This window comes from Rutilus rutilus (genome assembly GCF_951802725.1).
Source record: "Rutilus rutilus genome assembly, chromosome: 1".
Lineage (NCBI taxonomy): Eukaryota > Metazoa > Chordata > Actinopteri > Cypriniformes > Leuciscidae > Rutilus > Rutilus rutilus.
Genome location: NC_140209.1, coordinates 29,520,574 through 29,537,569, shown reverse-complemented (window position 1 = coordinate 29,537,569; position 16,996 = coordinate 29,520,574). Strand labels below are relative to the sequence as shown.

At 38.3% G+C, this 16,996-nt stretch overlaps 2 protein-coding genes and 1 long non-coding RNA gene across 5 annotated transcripts in view; 2 read left to right on the top strand and 1 right to left on the bottom strand.

Moving 5' to 3' along the window:
* LOC311278113 overlaps nucleotides 1-16,996 on the top strand; it is a 415,099-nt gene that overhangs the window by 36,179 nt on the left and 361,924 nt on the right. The window lies entirely within an intron of this gene.
* coro7 (coronin 7) overlaps nucleotides 1-16,996 on the bottom strand; it is a 162,529-nt gene that overhangs the window by 36,156 nt on the left and 109,377 nt on the right. The window lies entirely within an intron of this gene.
* The window catches only part of vasnb (vasorin b), a 28,222-nt gene continuing 21,884 nt past the window's right edge, over nucleotides 10,659-16,996 (top strand). For all 3 annotated transcript variants that reach the window (XM_084388344.1, XM_084388342.1, XM_084388343.1), the window contains exon 1: nucleotides 10,659-11,147. The gene's annotated coding sequence lies outside the window, so the exon portion shown is untranslated. The remainder of the gene's footprint in view (nucleotides 11,148-16,996) is intronic.

Here is a 16,996-nt window from a genome sequence, read left to right as displayed (position 1 = left end):
ACTCGTATTGTTACAAGCCCAGGAAGAGGGTGACTTAGGGGACACGTCATCGGCGCGTACACCAACACTGGACCGTAGACGTGTTTTGGCACACTGTCGCTCAGAGCGTAATGGAGAAAGTCTGCAGTCATTTAGCAGACACTTTTATAGAAAATGCCTTGAGTTTTGAAATAAAATCAAAGTCAAGTCAAAATTGGCTCTATTTACTCTCTTAAAAGCACCTTTATGCTAATACAGTGCATCTTATTCCATGTTCAAACTTTTTATTATAAAACAGATGGTATAGATATTACAGATATTACAGATGTTAATCAGGTTGCGAATGACAATCCATGTTTACTTTAAAGTCCACATGAATTCAAAATTGACCATATTTACTTTGTCTGCCTAAATTGTTAGTTTTGTGGTGAACAATTCATCCATGCAAGTCAATCCACACAAAAAATTGTTTTGGCTTTGTAATCTTTAATCAAAATCTGAAAATGCTCCTCCCCTCTGCATTGGAGGACCTTCCCTGATGACGTATGTTTGACGGCTTGGTTTGGGAAACGCTTAACCACTCCCCTCAAACCGTTAGTCTGCTATGAGCGAGAGATGGAGAGGAGGAGCGCTAGAGTAAAACCCTGCCCTCTGTTCAATATACCTTTTCATTGGGAAATACGTCACAACACTGGAGAAAAGTCGTTTGCAACTTCCGGTTCACGCGGACTTTAAGGCCTTTTAATCATATTTGCCATGAACATGTCTTTAGATCCAGACAATGTGTTCCTATCAAGGATGAGAGATCAAGGTTTATTTTGGAAAGTAGATTACAGTGTTACTTTAGTATTACGTATATGTATTTTTAATGCACTTTAAATGTTTATATTTTCAACTGTCATTTTAGTTTAGCATTTTTTGTGTGTAAAAAGCTCTCTAAAAAGTAAGAATATAAATGAAATGCAAACATAAAATGCCAGATACAAAAACATTTAAGTATTTTATAGACTCTTATAATATTTATTCATATTTTGAATTAGCTTTTATTTTTTATCATTTTAGTTTCTATTAGAGATAACGATATGTGCTTGTCATTTTTAATAGTTTTTTTTCCTACATTTCTGTTTTCATTTATTTGCATTTCAGTTTTAATAATTTTAGTACTTCAACTTAAATCAATTTTATTTCAGTTAGATGTTTTTAATGTTTATTTTCTTTCTTTCTTTTCATTTAGTTTCTTTAGTTTGAACTCTTTTTTAACTCTGATACCATCTTCTGCTCAGTTTGACTTATCTCATCTCTATCTTCTGATATGCCGGTGGACACGTGTGACTGGATGCTACAGGTTCATCTTATCGTATTTTAAATCGTGCAAGTTGCAAAGTTAACCCTCTCCATGCATCTCCACATCTATCGCTCCATTTCTTCATCTGTTTGTCTCTCTTCTCAGAGGGTCGTGTGCTCATTATCTCCCGCTCACCCCCTTGCGGGATCAGGGAACACATTCCTGGGCCTTACGGGACATGCGACAACACAAACGCTGCAAACACACATCCGTCTTGTCTGTGCACATCTGGACACTCTTACATAATCACACCTACATTTACGTTTACCACTCTACCATGCCAAAATAACTCACAAAAGAGTGCATGCCTGGGTAAATGTCATGTTTAATTTGACTTGAGAGAAAACAAGGTCTTTGTCCTTTCTTAAAGTTTGGTCTAATTAGCCCATTTTTCTTTATTCCAGTTTTTTTTTTTGTCCACTGGAAATGGGAGGGGGATTTTTTTTTGTATGCATAACTCAAAATCACACAAGAGTGAAACCCACTGTAGACTTTATGTCTGTTTTTCTCACGGCCTTGCTTTCATTTACGACCAATTGAATATGACATCTACTCAGCTAAGGTTCACTGCGTAAGTATCAGTAACATAAATAGGCAAGCTAAAGAAGTACTGCGGTACAGTAAAAAAAAAAAAAAATGCATAGGCCTAAATTAAAGGTTTATGCATTTGAATTGCATGGAAAATTTCCATCTATTTGGTCAAGTATTAAGGTCATATCACAGTGACAACAAAACAATATAGTGCAGATACAGTCATGTTGCCGAGTTTGTTAGTGATTTTCTCCAAAGTGCTAGTGAATTCAAGCTGTGTATTTCATTAGCATGTGCGTTCACAGAATAAGCTGCAGTGTGGACCAGCATGTATGCTGATAGTCAAGCGTCTATCTGTGACCCACGGTGCCCTTTATCATCTAACCCTCTCTTTTCCAATCCACACCTCCCTTCCCCCTAAAGACAGCAAACCGTAAATCTGCTACTCACCTACACAGAGAGACAAACCCAACCAAACAATATAATCCCTTAAAACTAGTCCTACAGAAGCCTGCGGATCGTCACACGTGTGTTTGTGTGTCCTGCAGGAAAAATTACTCTTTTAAAACAGGAATCCCCAACCTCAGGAGTATTGCTATCTATGTGTTTGCCATGACTCAAGGAATTTATTAAGACCAGTTTCATTACAATAAGCAAAACTAAACATTAGCATTTTGGGAAATTTCATTATAACGTTTGACCACAAGGTGGTGCTGTCTCAAAAAAGTTTTGAGTACTTTCAGGGCATGGTGCCGATGACGCAGAGTTTCGTAACCTTATGCCAATGTGTTTGTTAAATATAGCCTAGCATTTTACTATAAAATTTAAAATGTCTGATGCGCAAAATGGCTGATATGGGAAAACTGGGTATTGTTCGACTCAGCAGTTCGACTCAGCATGCAGCTGTACCGAATCTAAAGAGAAATTTTTGTGCTTTTTAGCCAAAACCGTTCAGAAGTTATAAGCAAAAATAACCATTTTTCATATCTCCTGGCCACTAGGTGGCACTGCACTACAGGTAGCCTCATATGTCATGATAACCCCTGGTTCACACAGGACGCCGAAGCGACGCGGAACGGAAAATCACGCGCGGTCCGGCGCCTGCCTGTTCACACTAGACGCGTATTTTCCGCGGCGGTCTACAAGCGCTTCTGCTCAGTTGTTGTTTATTCAGAGATATTTTTTACATCATGGGTAAGTAAATAACCTCATAAAATGAATACACCATGTTTCTGTAACCAAGAAGTTTGTACACTTCTTGTATTAATACTTTTTGTTAATACTCGCGGTATTTTAATTTGAAAATTGCTTATATTTTGACAATCGACCGGATGTCTCGTGTTTCTTGGTGTGACTTCCTGCCGGAATGGACGCGGATCACTCGCGGCTCGCGCAAAAAATAGACCAGACGCCGAAACTGGCGCTTCACGGCGCGGGCCGGCCGCGACGCGCTGCGGCGCACCGCGTCTGGTGTGAACGACACCATAGGTTAACATGGGCGCCGAAAGGAAGCGGCCTCCGTTCCGTGCCGCTTCCGCGTCGCTTCCGCGTCGCTTCCGCGTCCTGTGTGAACCAGGGGTCACAAACAGCAAGTTTGGTCACAATACGCTAAAGCGTTGCAAAGATATAGCCTCAGATTAACTTTGGCATTTTTGTCGAATTCTTTCGCGCGTTATTCGAGAATGCTTTGACGAATCAACTTGAACTCCAGAATTTTTTGTCGCCATGATCTGAAGATGATCTGGTTAAATTTTCATGAAACTAGAAGCAACAGCCTAGGAGGAGTTGAAAATTCAAAATGGCGGAAAATGGGCAAAAAAATTTCAGGACGGAAAATGGGGTCATCATATCCAGACATACTTAATGCTTTACATCACGCTGGAGAAATATTCAGCTATAATTTTAGGCTATATTGCTCAACTCTAGTAATGTTTTTATATGTGTGGTCTGCTTTGGTGGGCCCGACTGGGTCATATTTCAAACCGCAGTCTGTCTGTACCTGCACAAAGTCAGACGTTAGATAACAATGGCACTGATAAAAATCATATCTCAGATTCTATATCAATGACTGTATACACAGAATGTCATCTGTTCTAGTTATGATGAGTGATGATGATTTGCAGCTACCAACCCTGCAAACACATATTGGACAAAGCAGTAAAGGTATATGCTTTATTTATTTTTAAAGAGGACAATTACAGGTTTTGGTGTTATCTGATCGGATGTCACTTCTCTCCAAAGATTCGTTGGAAACCCAAAATGAAAATTCTGTCATCATTTACTCACCCCCAAGTTGTTCCAAACCTGTATGAGTTTCTTTCTTCTGTTGAACAAAAAGGAAGATAATTTGAAGAATGCTGGAAACCAAATAGTTTATGGGCCTCATTGACTTCCATAGTATAGAAAAAAAAAACATAGTATAGAAAATGTGTTCAGCAGAAGAAACTATACAAGTTTGGAACAACTTGAGGGTGAGTAAATTATGACCGAACTATGTTTTGTGAGGGGCGCTTGTCTGAAGTTTAAAATCATTGGTTACCCGTTAGCCAATCACATAACGTTTGGTTATGACGTGTGTTATGCACATGCTCAGCCGCATCTAACTTCCACTGTAAACACATGTAGTATGATGCGAAAACAAAACCATACAGTGAAATACCGGAGTGAACATGGCTGTGAACGACTTTTGCAGATTATGTGAAGTAAATCTACGCATCCACGTTACAATCAGCGTATACGTCACGGCTCTCAGCCCGCCCTCTGTTCGTTGATTGGCCGGCTGTTTTGAGGCCGGAGGAAAACTGGGAGATAGGTCGCTATCTCAGACTGAGTACAGAAGCGAACTGAAATTGAGCGGAAGTACGAAGTCTGACGTAGTCAGGCTAGTTTTGTTAACCCCCGACCCAGAGACTTTTGGGACAGAAAACACAATAGAAACCCTAACAGAACACCTTAGCAACCACTTAGCAACGGCCTTGCCACACAGCAATACCCTGACAACCTCCCAGAATATCCTAACAACTGTAATCTGTTAACGCAATGTTTACAGCAGAACACCTTAGTTAACAAATACTCTAGCAACAACCTGGCATCCTCCCAGAACACCCTAGCAACTGTAAAACACATTACCAACCACATAGCAACGCCCTGGGAACCTTCCAGAACACCCTAGCAACCGTATTGCACTGTGTTAATACAATGTACACAGCAAAACACCTTATTGACCACTTAGCAACACCCTGGTGACAATCTACAACACCATAGAGTCATGCAGACAAGTTTTATAGGGGAAAAAACATTTTTACTCAGAAAATGTCAAATGTGGTTATTTTTGCAATTGTGTTTGGTGTCGCTAATGGCAGAAAAACTACATACTGCACCTTTACTGTATATATGAGTAGAAGTATCCATATACACTCAAAAACTACTTCACAAACACTAGTGGTCAACAATGACAGATTCAGCAATTTGTCACAGCATGTGCGCATTTATGGTTTTTGTTCATCAGCTTGATTTGTTTGTTTTCTGGGTCTTACGTTTAACAGGCACGGCTGGCATTATAAAACCGCTGGCAAAAGCGCTGGAAATACACAAATCACAGCTTGAGTGAATAAAATACACAAAGTTTCTCCGTTCCCCACTGTGTCTTTGTCTTCTGAGCTGCAGCTACACTCACTACTGTCTCTTTCTCTTCGTCTGTCTCTATCGGTGTTGCAGTTTCGTGTGTGTGTGTGTTTTATCTGGAAGAGTGCATGATAAGGTCACCATGTGTGCGGGTTGTGCGAGTGTGTGTTTACGAACATCACCTCAGCTGTCTGCCATGGAGGTCTGACAGACAAACACACATCACATGTCCTATCCTTGCATTCCTGTCTTTTATTTTAAAAGCAGACAGAATAGTCACATGATCACAGCGCATTAAACCTGTCAAGTGTTGATCATACCTGGATGCACGCGTGAAGCCATCGGGCCCGCACATAGCGATCATTGTTGAGGGCTGCTGAGATCATTCCTCAAACAAACCACAAACATCAGGCCGCTCATTCCACACATACCACACAACAGCGAGAGCAGCGGATCCAAACGCTAGTGAGCTGCCTAAAAAGACTGTATTTAAGGCATCATGGGTGCTCTTCCAACACAAATCCATGTCAAAATCAAATCAAACATTCACAGTGACACTTGCTGGACGTTTCCAAGTGGCTGTATTGTTGTTTATAGTGCGAGTTTCTACAGCTATGGTTGAATGTGATTGGTGGAGCTAAACAAATGTTCATCGACTGTGAAAGTCTGATTCAAACTGAGATATATATATAATGGATATATACAGTATAAATCCATTCAGTCCCGAGAACTTAAATGTAATGTAGAGTTCCTGCGGGCCTCGCGAAAGAGGTGCTCAACGCCGCCCCCTGTATGTGCCAGCCAGCATGTACAGTGAGAACCGAATGAAATGTTGAAGGAAAAAACTGAGAGATTCCCAGCCTCTCCCATGGGAATCTCTCTTTCTCTCTGGCAACATCACATAACTCTTCAGACTGTCAACACAGCATTTCCCACTCAAATCCCCTCCCGTTCCTTCACACTATTCCTATCCACACGGATAAAGGGGTTTTACTCTCTGTCAGGCTTATTCATCCTATCAGGTCCAGTGTGAGGTATAAATCTCAGGAAACCGTCAAGAACAGGTCCAGCTCATATTTCACTCCTAAATCAGAAGAAAAAGATAAACTACATTTAGCAGAAAAGCCTATTTTAGGGAACTTTTTCAGATTTTCTTTCCAATTTTCATGCAATAATGTAATACTGATTTTAACCAAAATAAACTCAGAGCAGGAGAATACAATTAGGATAAATGAGCATTTGAGGAGGAAATTATCTTGCAGTAAAATGCCTTAAAATATCTTTCATTTTGGTTTTAGGTTGAAATACGCCCATTCAGAAGCATTAACCTGATTACTCATGCCTTTGTGTCGGTATAAAGACTGTGGGAACCCTGCGTAGGTGACATCACATGACATTTGACATGTCCCAGGCCAAAAGCGTCAGTGGTTGGTTTCTCAGTTGATTCAGTGGGATCTGGTTACGGGGTCAGGGTCTATCAGCAGGCTATCTGCCTCTGTTTAAACTACTTATTCTTTAACCATCAACACTTTGCACGCTTTCCTAAAGCTCTCAATCTTTGAACATCTCTGTCTGAACTCTTTATTTCAGATTCATCAATGAATACGACACAGAAAGAGTCTGCAACAATTGACCATGCCATTATATGAGCAGAGAAGACCAGGTGGAAACGTCATTATCAGAGTCCGTTCTATAAATACTGACGTTCTGTCGTCTTCACATGAGTGTGTGTGAGACAGACCTCTGGCGTCTGGACACGAACACCTGGTTTTTACGGTACACCGTTGTGGGCCGACCACATTTGCTGCTGTAAAAGTCAAGTCAGCCTATGGCTGTAAAAATCAAATGAATTTCTGTCGCTCATGCTAATTGCCGTCTTCAGAAACGTCTCACCATTTCACCGCTGTGAGTTTCAAAGTCTGACTCTGGAAAAGCAGAGAATGAAACAAAAAAAATATCTGAAAATACTGATAAACTAATTTAGATGATTTACTAAGTTACTGAGAGATTTGTTAAGGTACAGTAAGAACGCAAGTAAAGTACAAAGCAAGTAAGGACAGCAAATGATAGTACATTACTCATTTTAGTAAAGTAAGAATGTGAGTAAAGCACATATAAATAAAGCATGTAATCAAGTAAAATTAAAAGCAAAGTGCAATTAAAGTATGCAAAACAATTAGACAAAACAAATAAGAATAAGACATATTCATCAAATTGAAATTTAAGAAAAGAAAAGGAGAAAATAAAAACCATAAAAAGGTATCAGATTTGATTTTGGATATGTTGTTTTGCAACATCAACAAATTTCATCAAGAATTTATATATATATATATACACACAGTACAGGTCAAAAATTTGGAAACATTACGATTTTTTTATATTTTTGAAAGAAGTCTCTAATGCTTATCATGGCTGCGTTTATTTGATACAGAAAATACAGAAAAAAAAAAAAACTTTAATATTGTGAAATATTATTAGAACTTAAAATAATAGTTTTCTATTTGAATATACTTAAAAAAATAATTTATTCCTGTGATGCAAAGCTGAATTTTCAGGATCATTACTCCAGTCTTCAGTGTCACGTGACATCCAGTCTATCACATGATCCTTTAGAAATCATTCTAATATTCAGATTTATTATGAGTGTTGGAAACAGTTCTGCTGCCTAATATATTTGATGAATAAAAGGTTAAAAAGAACTGCATTAATAAAAAAAAAAAAAAAAAATCTAATAATATAAATCTTCTTTACTATCACTTTTTATCACCACTGTAAAAAGTGAACAGTTGGATCAACTTAACAAAATTACTTCAGTTGGTAACACCTAAAGAAATTAAGTTTTCTCAACTTAAATTATCATGTTTTATCTTGAAAAACGTGATAATTTAAGTTGAGAAAACTTCATTTCTTTAGGTGTTACCAATTGAAGTAATTTTTTTAAAGTTGATCCAACTGTTCACTTTTTACAATTTAACACGTCCTTGCTGAATAAAAGTATTGATTTATTTCAAAAAAAGAAAGAAAAAAAATGTACTGACCAGAAGTGTATATTGTTGTTACAAAATATTTCTAATTAAAAAACATAGCTACTTTTTTTTTTTTTTTACTTTTTATTCATCAAAGTATCCTAAAAAAGTATCACATGTTATGAAAAAATATTAAGCAGCACAACTGTTTCCAACTTTGATAATGAATCATCACATTAGAATGATTTCTAAAGGATCATGTGATAATGATCCTAAAAATTCAGCTTTGCATCACAGAAATAAATGATAATTTAAAGTATAATAAATTGAAAACCAATTATTTTAAATTGTAATAATATATCACAATATTACATTTTTTTCCCTGTATTTTTGATCAAATAAATGCAGGCTTGATGAGCAGAAGAAACTTCTTTCAAAAACATTAAAATAGTAATGTTTCCAAACTTTTGACCTGTACTGTATACACAAATGCTTGACATGCCTGTCATGCACAGTAAATTTAAAAATAGTTATTTGCATGTCGTTTTGCATTGTTTTGTTGCTATTTTTTATATGCAAATGATTTGGCAATACAAATGGCAAAAAATATTTGTCATGCCTGCACAGTAAAATTTAACCTGAGGTGGAAACGCAGTACAAAAGAGAAGAATGACGTGTGGTGAAGAACTGTAGCACTAAAGCACTGGTGCAGGAGGGAGAAAAGACCAGTGTTTATTTTAGACTGACGAGTGTTTCGAAGTGACACACACACACACGCGCACACACACACTTATGATAAACACATGAAGTGTTTTTCTGTCCCACTGACACCTGTCACATCCTGAATCCTTCGATACCATCAACAGCCTGTCCATACAGTATAAACTTCCTCTGATCTTATGAGATTTACAGCATCAAAAAACCAAACCGCTTTCATCGGGGCGCTCGCGGCCTAAACATGCTCATATGTTCTGCTTAACGCACAGAATAAACTCTTCATAGGCCTTCTGTTTAAAATGATAAACATTTCAAAAAGGAGTAGGCTATGCTAATTGTCATCACATGTGTTTAATTCAAAGACTGTGCACACTATACTACTGTATGAAACGAGCAGAATATGCTATTCCAAACAGCCAGAGAGAGACTGAAGAAGTGCATGAGGAGAATTTATTTTGTGTGAACACACACACAGTTGAGCTTCGGCATCATCTGTGCATCAGATCTGAGCTAAACACGCATGAAATCGTTTATATGTCCCTGCAGTTCAATGTAATGTGTTACAGATGCGCTGTCTGCATGTGCGCTTCATATAGAAATACATTACAGAAAGGATATATACTGTGTGGCTGACATATTTCTAGGAAGTTGACAACGTTGGCATACATTTTATCATTATGCATGTAACTCATGTTCAAATAAATGACGACCACATGGAATATCTGTAGGCTACTTTACAAAATACAGGGAACAAGACGACGGCCTCGTCGCTATAACACAGGTCTCAATACAGTTACTGTTACTATTGTAAACTGTTTGCAAACACACAGCAGCTGTGGGTTTATAGTTCAGTTACTGGACCATCAAGAGCTGCGAGTGAAGATTTCAGCATGTCTTGAGAGCAGCTTTCTGTGGTTTCGGGTTCATAACACACGATGCACTCACTATAATGGAGACTGCAGAACTTCAACAAGCTTATTTAAGTCCATGCACAAGTATCACAGACATATTTGTTGATTCTACAAAGAGCCAAAAACTACTATTTAAGTAAATAAATAAATAAATAAATAGACTTTTCCAAATATGTTCTTTTTTTATAGGCTCATTTTGATAGTAAACAAAACATAATATTTCTGGTAAAAAAAAATGTTATAAAGTTTTCACGATCATCTACTTGATTGTTTTTTACTATTTTTTTTTTAAACCCTGTTAAAATGTGCACTGTACAATTTTTTTATGACAACACGGTTTTACATTGCTTTAACTCATCAAAATAGGTTAAGCAATTTAATGAGATTCAATTCGTTTTTTAAGCCCTTTTAATGTAATTTAAGTTGAAATTACTTAAACATCCACAAGTTGAATAAACAAGTTGATTAAACTTAAATATTTAATGCAGCAACTTTTTTTTTACAGTGTGTAAATACATATAAAAACAATATATATATATAGTATAGCATAGTACAATACAGTACAGTAGACTATAGTAGTAGGCTGATACTTTAAAAGCTTTACAAATATTATTGTTACACGCCAAACACTACAGCGATGTAAGTAAAGGGTATGCAAAAGCACAAATGTCAGCGCGTGTCTCCACATACCGGTCCGGCAAGTTGAAAAGCAAAAAAAAAAAAAAAATCAAAAAAATCGGGAGCGCGTCCATAAGCATCGCCTCATTTGATGCTCTCCAGTGAGTAAACCTCACACACGCGCGCTCCCGCCGCTCCTCCCAGAGTGAAGTTAAAGCGCGAGGCGAGCACAGCTCACACACCGGAGTTTCACCACAGACACTTGGACTCGACCGTGCGCCTTTACAAACGGACAAACTTTATAAACGGACTCTCTCTCAAAACCCTTACTTATCGACTCTATATGAGACGTACTTTATGTGAAAAGAAACGCGAGTTATTGGATACATAAATGCAGGACTGACGGAACGCGCTCGGTGCCTTTACCTCCAATGCGCCGCTGATGCGCTCGAGCTGGTGAGTGAAACGCAAAGTTTAAAAAGTGGAAAACGGCGAGAATTAACGCTTGTGTTTGTTTCTAACACATACAGATGTGGATGTGACAGTTTTGGTCGTGTATTATTGTGAGAGTACCCACAAATTCAGATCTTTACAATGCATTTATTAATTTAGCAGACAAATGAGCAATATTGCTTTTTATACGCAAGCAGGTCTCTATGTCTACAGAAATCTTAGATGTGCAGCAATAAAGTTTCAAAGCTGTTCTGAAACTTTGGTCGTCCATTCATGGTTTTACAAACATTGATAGGTTCAGAGCGTTTCAAAAGGTTTGATGCTTGCGCACCAGTGCACTTGAAGTGTTTATGCTCGTGCATGTGTAACTCAATGTTGTGCATAGTACCAGCGTCGTGCACAAACATGAGAACAACAATCCAGATCAAAGCTGTGCAAATCTGTATTCAAGCACTATTAAAAAATAAAGCTTTCCAGTGGTTCTTATGTTTTAAGTTGGTATATGGAGATGAACACATTAAGGTTCTTAAGCAGTAAAGGTTCTTCAGGTCAGTGCTTTGGTTTCTGGGTTCTTTAAAGAGTTTTCTAAAGAACTAAAGTAAAGCTCTCTTTAGAACTTAAAAAAGTTTCTTCTAAGGAATCAAGCTAACAAAAAAAACCCTGTTTAGTGCAAATTAGAACCTTTATTTTCAAGACTCTATCTGACTTGTATACAAACACACACTTTTAGATGCTATATAATCATTGTGGAATAAATGAAAAGCTCTGAACAACCAATGCAAACACTGGTAACTTCAAGTGCTTGACCGCAGCTGGACAAAAGCATTGGGTCTGGACCACGCCGGCTTCTATTTTTCTCCGAGAAAGCATATTTTGGTGCAGTTTGCTTTTAATTTAGGAGCTCGTCCAACATCAAACTCTGGCAGTCGAAAAGTTCAGCAAACAAATGGCCGCAAACAGGTTTAATTTTGTCCGCTCAACAGGAGTTCAAAGGTAGTGCTGCGGCTCAAACACAAATCTGTTCAGTCACGCCGGAGTAAAGGAGATTGAATGCTATTATTGCTGGTTTTACCCACTTTATCTCGTGTTTGTAATTCTTCTGCGGCGCATTGTCGATGATTAGTCCAAGAGAGGGAGGAAGCGATCAACTATCTTTTCTGGGTCATAAAAATGTCATATAATAAATTATGTGATAAAAAAAAGAATAATACAATACAGAACTGAGGGCAGAAACAGCGTTCACATGGACAGCTTGACAGATGCTCTTCTAAGCACATGTCACAAGCAGTGCATTTAGGTTATAAATAAAATGTAAGACAAACAATACACGCATAAATCGTTCACTTATGTCAAACATATCCAGATTTTAATGGGGTTCTTCCGCATAAATCTCTTTAGTCCTGAAGAATAATGTTGCTCAGAGCTTTAAACACTTTTTCGGAACAAAAAGTGGCCAAATCTTGACATATAACTGTCAAGTGTAACAAAATCAGTGATCTTTCCATTAGGAGAATGAAGGAAATGTAAAGCTCATGTGATTTTTTTTATATTTATCTCTGCTCTGAGCAGATTCCAGCGCTAGTTTGCGATAGCAAAGCTGATATGGAAGGCAGGCGTCATTCAAACATGTGATAATCAGCCTTGCCGTCGTTTAGTGTTTAATTGCGTTTAATTAAGTTTAGAGGGAAGCCCAACACTATACTTGGAAGCAATAAAAACACAACAGAAAGCCCCATTCAATGAAGTTCATCATAGAGGAGCGTTTGTTTGAGACACTCTTTGGACACTTTGCTTTGCTTTTCTAGCACAAAATGTGAGGTTTTGATTTGATTCTATGACATTACGGACTTCCAACACATAATATATCTTAATTCCTACGTGAAACTGTTTAGGCTAATACGAATCAGACTCTATTAATTGGAATCAGAATATTTTCTAGTGGCTTCCTAAATTCCTTGGCACTTGTAAATGTCAAAGAGAGAAGCCCAGAGAGGAGTTTGTGTAGAGTAGACGTCGAGAAGACAAAACGGAAGGTGAGAGAACATTGTGCACAGGATATGAGAGAGGATGAAACTTGAGGGAAAAGCAAATATTCCTGTCTGAGAGACTTAATTAAGGAGCTGTGAGCGGAGTAGAACTTTAAAGCACCCTGTCAATTCATTTTACAAGTTTATTATACACTGGCTTATGGTGTCATGAAAATAAATGGGGTACACTGTTGAACATAAAGGATTCAAAAGGGGTCTTTGGTGCAAAGATGCCATTAAAGAACCATTTTGGGTCCGCCAAATAACCATTCATGAAAAAGTTCTTAATAACCCTTTTTTCTTAGTGGGAAGAATCTACTAAAGAACCTTTTATAAAGAACTTTTGTGCATTAGAAAGGTTCCATTGATGTTTAAGGTTCTTCATGGAACCATCAATACCAGTAAAGAACCTTTATTCATTGAACATTCTGAAAAAATCGAATGAAAATTCTGTCACCATCAAAACCTGAACTCTACTTCTTGTAAATAAAACTTTAATTTAGCCTTCAATGATGTAATAATGTAAAATAATAACCTCATGTGTTGAAATCATCAGAATGTGAGTCTGAGGTTGTGCATGTGGCAGATCAAGCTCCTCGTGCCAGCTTTCCTCACAGTGTCAAAATAACATCCCTATGGTATTTCCCTACCGTTCTGTCCAAACAAAATCACTCACAGCGCAGAACAGAACCATGGGTTTTCTGATAAACACACACACACACACACAGGACTCTGCCAAGGCAAACACGGACATCTAAAAGCTATCTTGAAGACCACCTCCTTGTGTCTCTGTGTTTCGTAAACGGGACATGACAGGAGACTCTATTCTTCTGTCTGTCTCTCCATATAAAGGACTTGTCCCACAAAGTTTGTGCCACTGACACTAATGATTCCTCAAATCATGCCGTTATATTTGAGGAGAAGTGTGCTGGTACTTTACTTTTAAGTAATCAGGTTTAGGGCCATATCTAGGGATCAGATTTTCATAGAGACAACTAGTTGGATTTGGACTAGTAAGTAACCACCTATAGCAAACACCCTGGCAACACCCTAGCAACACACTAGCAACTGCCTGGCAACGACCCGCAAGACCCTAGCAACCTAGCAGCAAGTTTTGCATGCATGATTTTAATAATAAAAATAAAAAAACGACTTAAAGCTCTTGTTTAATTTGTCTAGCTGGGTAGCACTGAGACTATATACTTGAAAAATTCAAAAATCTTCTATAATAATAGATTCTAAATGATTCTACAGTAAAAGATTCTACAACAAAAGACTACAAAAAAGATTCTATAAGATGCAACAGTAAAAGTTTCTTAAAGATTGTACATTAAAAGATTCTAAAATATTTTACAACAAAAGACTCTAAAAAAAATTATACAGTAGATTCTAAAAGAGTCGTCAAAAAAGATACTAAAAGATTCCACAGTTAAATATTCTACTACTAAAGAGTCAACAAAAAAGATTCTACAATAAGAGTTTCTTAAATTCTACAATAAAAATTCTAAATGATTCTACAGTAAAAGATTCTAAAAAGTTTTTTTTTTTGTTTACAACAAAAGATAAAATTGAATTAAAAATAAAATAAAATTGAAAAACCCATTTATTTATTATGCATTCATTCCTTCTTTATCAGTAGGGCTGAAATGGCACTGGACAACATATGAAGGGTGTTTCCATGCTCTTGTTGCCACATGATCAGATTTGTGGGGTCCTGCTGATTTTGGTTCCCTTCTACACCAATTAGCAGCGCGTTCTCTGCTGGCCTTAGTGGCCTGTCCTTCACAATGCAGGATTAAGAGGTTAAAAGTCAGGCTGGAGGTGAAGGCAGGGGAGGGGGTGAAGGGGCGCAAAGAGGACTGAGAGACGGGGGTTAGTCAAACAGCGGGCGGCTTGACGGAGTCGACAGGGCAGAAAAAGCAACACTTGTGAAAGAATGCAAGGGAAAAATAGCAAAAGCCCACCAGAAAGGGTCAGGACAAACCTCAACTCTAATTGCATGCATATAAACTGGCATGTTTGTTAGGAGCTTTTAAACAGGAGTGTTCAGGATCTTCCAGGTGGCTTTAGCACTCTTAAATTAAAGCTCAGGCTTCAAAGAGCGACAAAGCCATGCTGACCAAGCAGTGCGTGTGTGTGTGTGTAGCCCGAGTCACCCGTCGTCGCTGCCAAACCAAACTGAAGAAGACCTTGATGGATGAAGCCAAATGATGCGTTCTGAAGAGCCACATGAAACCTCGCTATAAGTACACACACATGCAATGGTTTCAGGCCTCTCAGCTGTAGCTCAAACCCCAAATAACTTAAACACAGCCGTTTATCAAACGCTCCCAGGCTAGATTTTCCTATAGCTCTCTCTAGAGCTGATTTGGTCCGCTACAAATATGGCAAAAATCAGAAAAATGCTGGTTTGTCCACCAAGCTATTTCCCCTCAGCACATCCGCGCGAGCCGCCGCAAACTGGCGCATTTTCGCCAGGCAGTGAAAAAAGAAAATGACTTTAATCTAAGGCTGTAATTACCTCCTGACTGAACTGTAATTAGGAAACGAGCCTTGAACCGAAGACGCAGACCGCGGCCCTGAACTCTACGCCAGGTCAAATACTCCACCGACCGGTATTAATGGCTAATGCGAATTCAAACACAGCGTCCCGATAAACACGTTCACTTATTTGACTTCACCTAGAAACTGATAAACGCAGAATAAGTGTTAGCTTAAGATGTTCTTGTTTAAATGTTTAGATTCGGCCGGTCTTGAAGATGATGTGTGTGGGTCGCTGTTTGTTTGAGCCTGAGGGTGAAGATGTGGAATGTGTCGGTGAACCTTGCTTGCACACACACAAACCCGGTACAGTGGGTTTTATCCTGCTAGTCCCCCTACACACACACACACACACGTCCCCCGGCGTATCGCTGACGTGGGTCTCGTCATGTGGCGTTTCCTCGGCAGCTATTTCAGTAGAGGTTAACGGCACTTGTATCTGCTTTCAGCCCACACGAGTGACACGGTCACTGTGTATCTGTGTGTGTGTTTGCAAAATTGTTTGCATTTACAAGATTGAGAGAGCTTCAAAAACGTTGATAGCGCAGCTATATAGTCATAACACTTACAGTGAAGCGCCGCTGCATTAGTATACACTGTAAAACTATTATATGATCAATAAGTTACGACAACATGTTTTTACAGAGCTTTAACTCCTCAGAAAACAAGATTCAACTAAGTTTTAAAGTCAGTTTAATGTAATTTAAGTTGAAATTACTTAAACATCAAAGTTGATTGTACTTAAAAATGTAAGGCCGCAACTTTTTTTTACAGTGCATTTAAACAGCTATGTTACATTTAAGTTTAAATTAATTGAAATTATTTGAGTCAGTTGTTGCCATACAGTAAGATAACAGGGCTGTACAATTAATGTGGACGGCAGTTCGGATCATTTTGGTGAGAAATGTTTGAGTTCATATTGAGATTTTGATTGCAGACTTTGTTATCTTGGCAAATCTGAGCCTCAACTCTCACTCATGTTAGGGTCTTTATCTCTGGAGATATCATAAATACTCTGGAAGTCTGCATTTACTCGCATTGCTGTCTGGGAGAAACAATGGCGATATTAAAGAGATTCCTACAGGATTACTATCTGAGCACTGTATCTTTCTTTCAATTTAATGTGGCATGTAAACATAGGCTGTTGACATCTGTAATTTGGCCTTATCAGCAGCAGACTTCAGGCCACAACAGAACCACCCAAAACTAGAACGACTGCTTCTCAGTACAAACTACAGCGAGTCCCCGACAGATACCGCTGAGCATATAGTGAGAAACACGGAC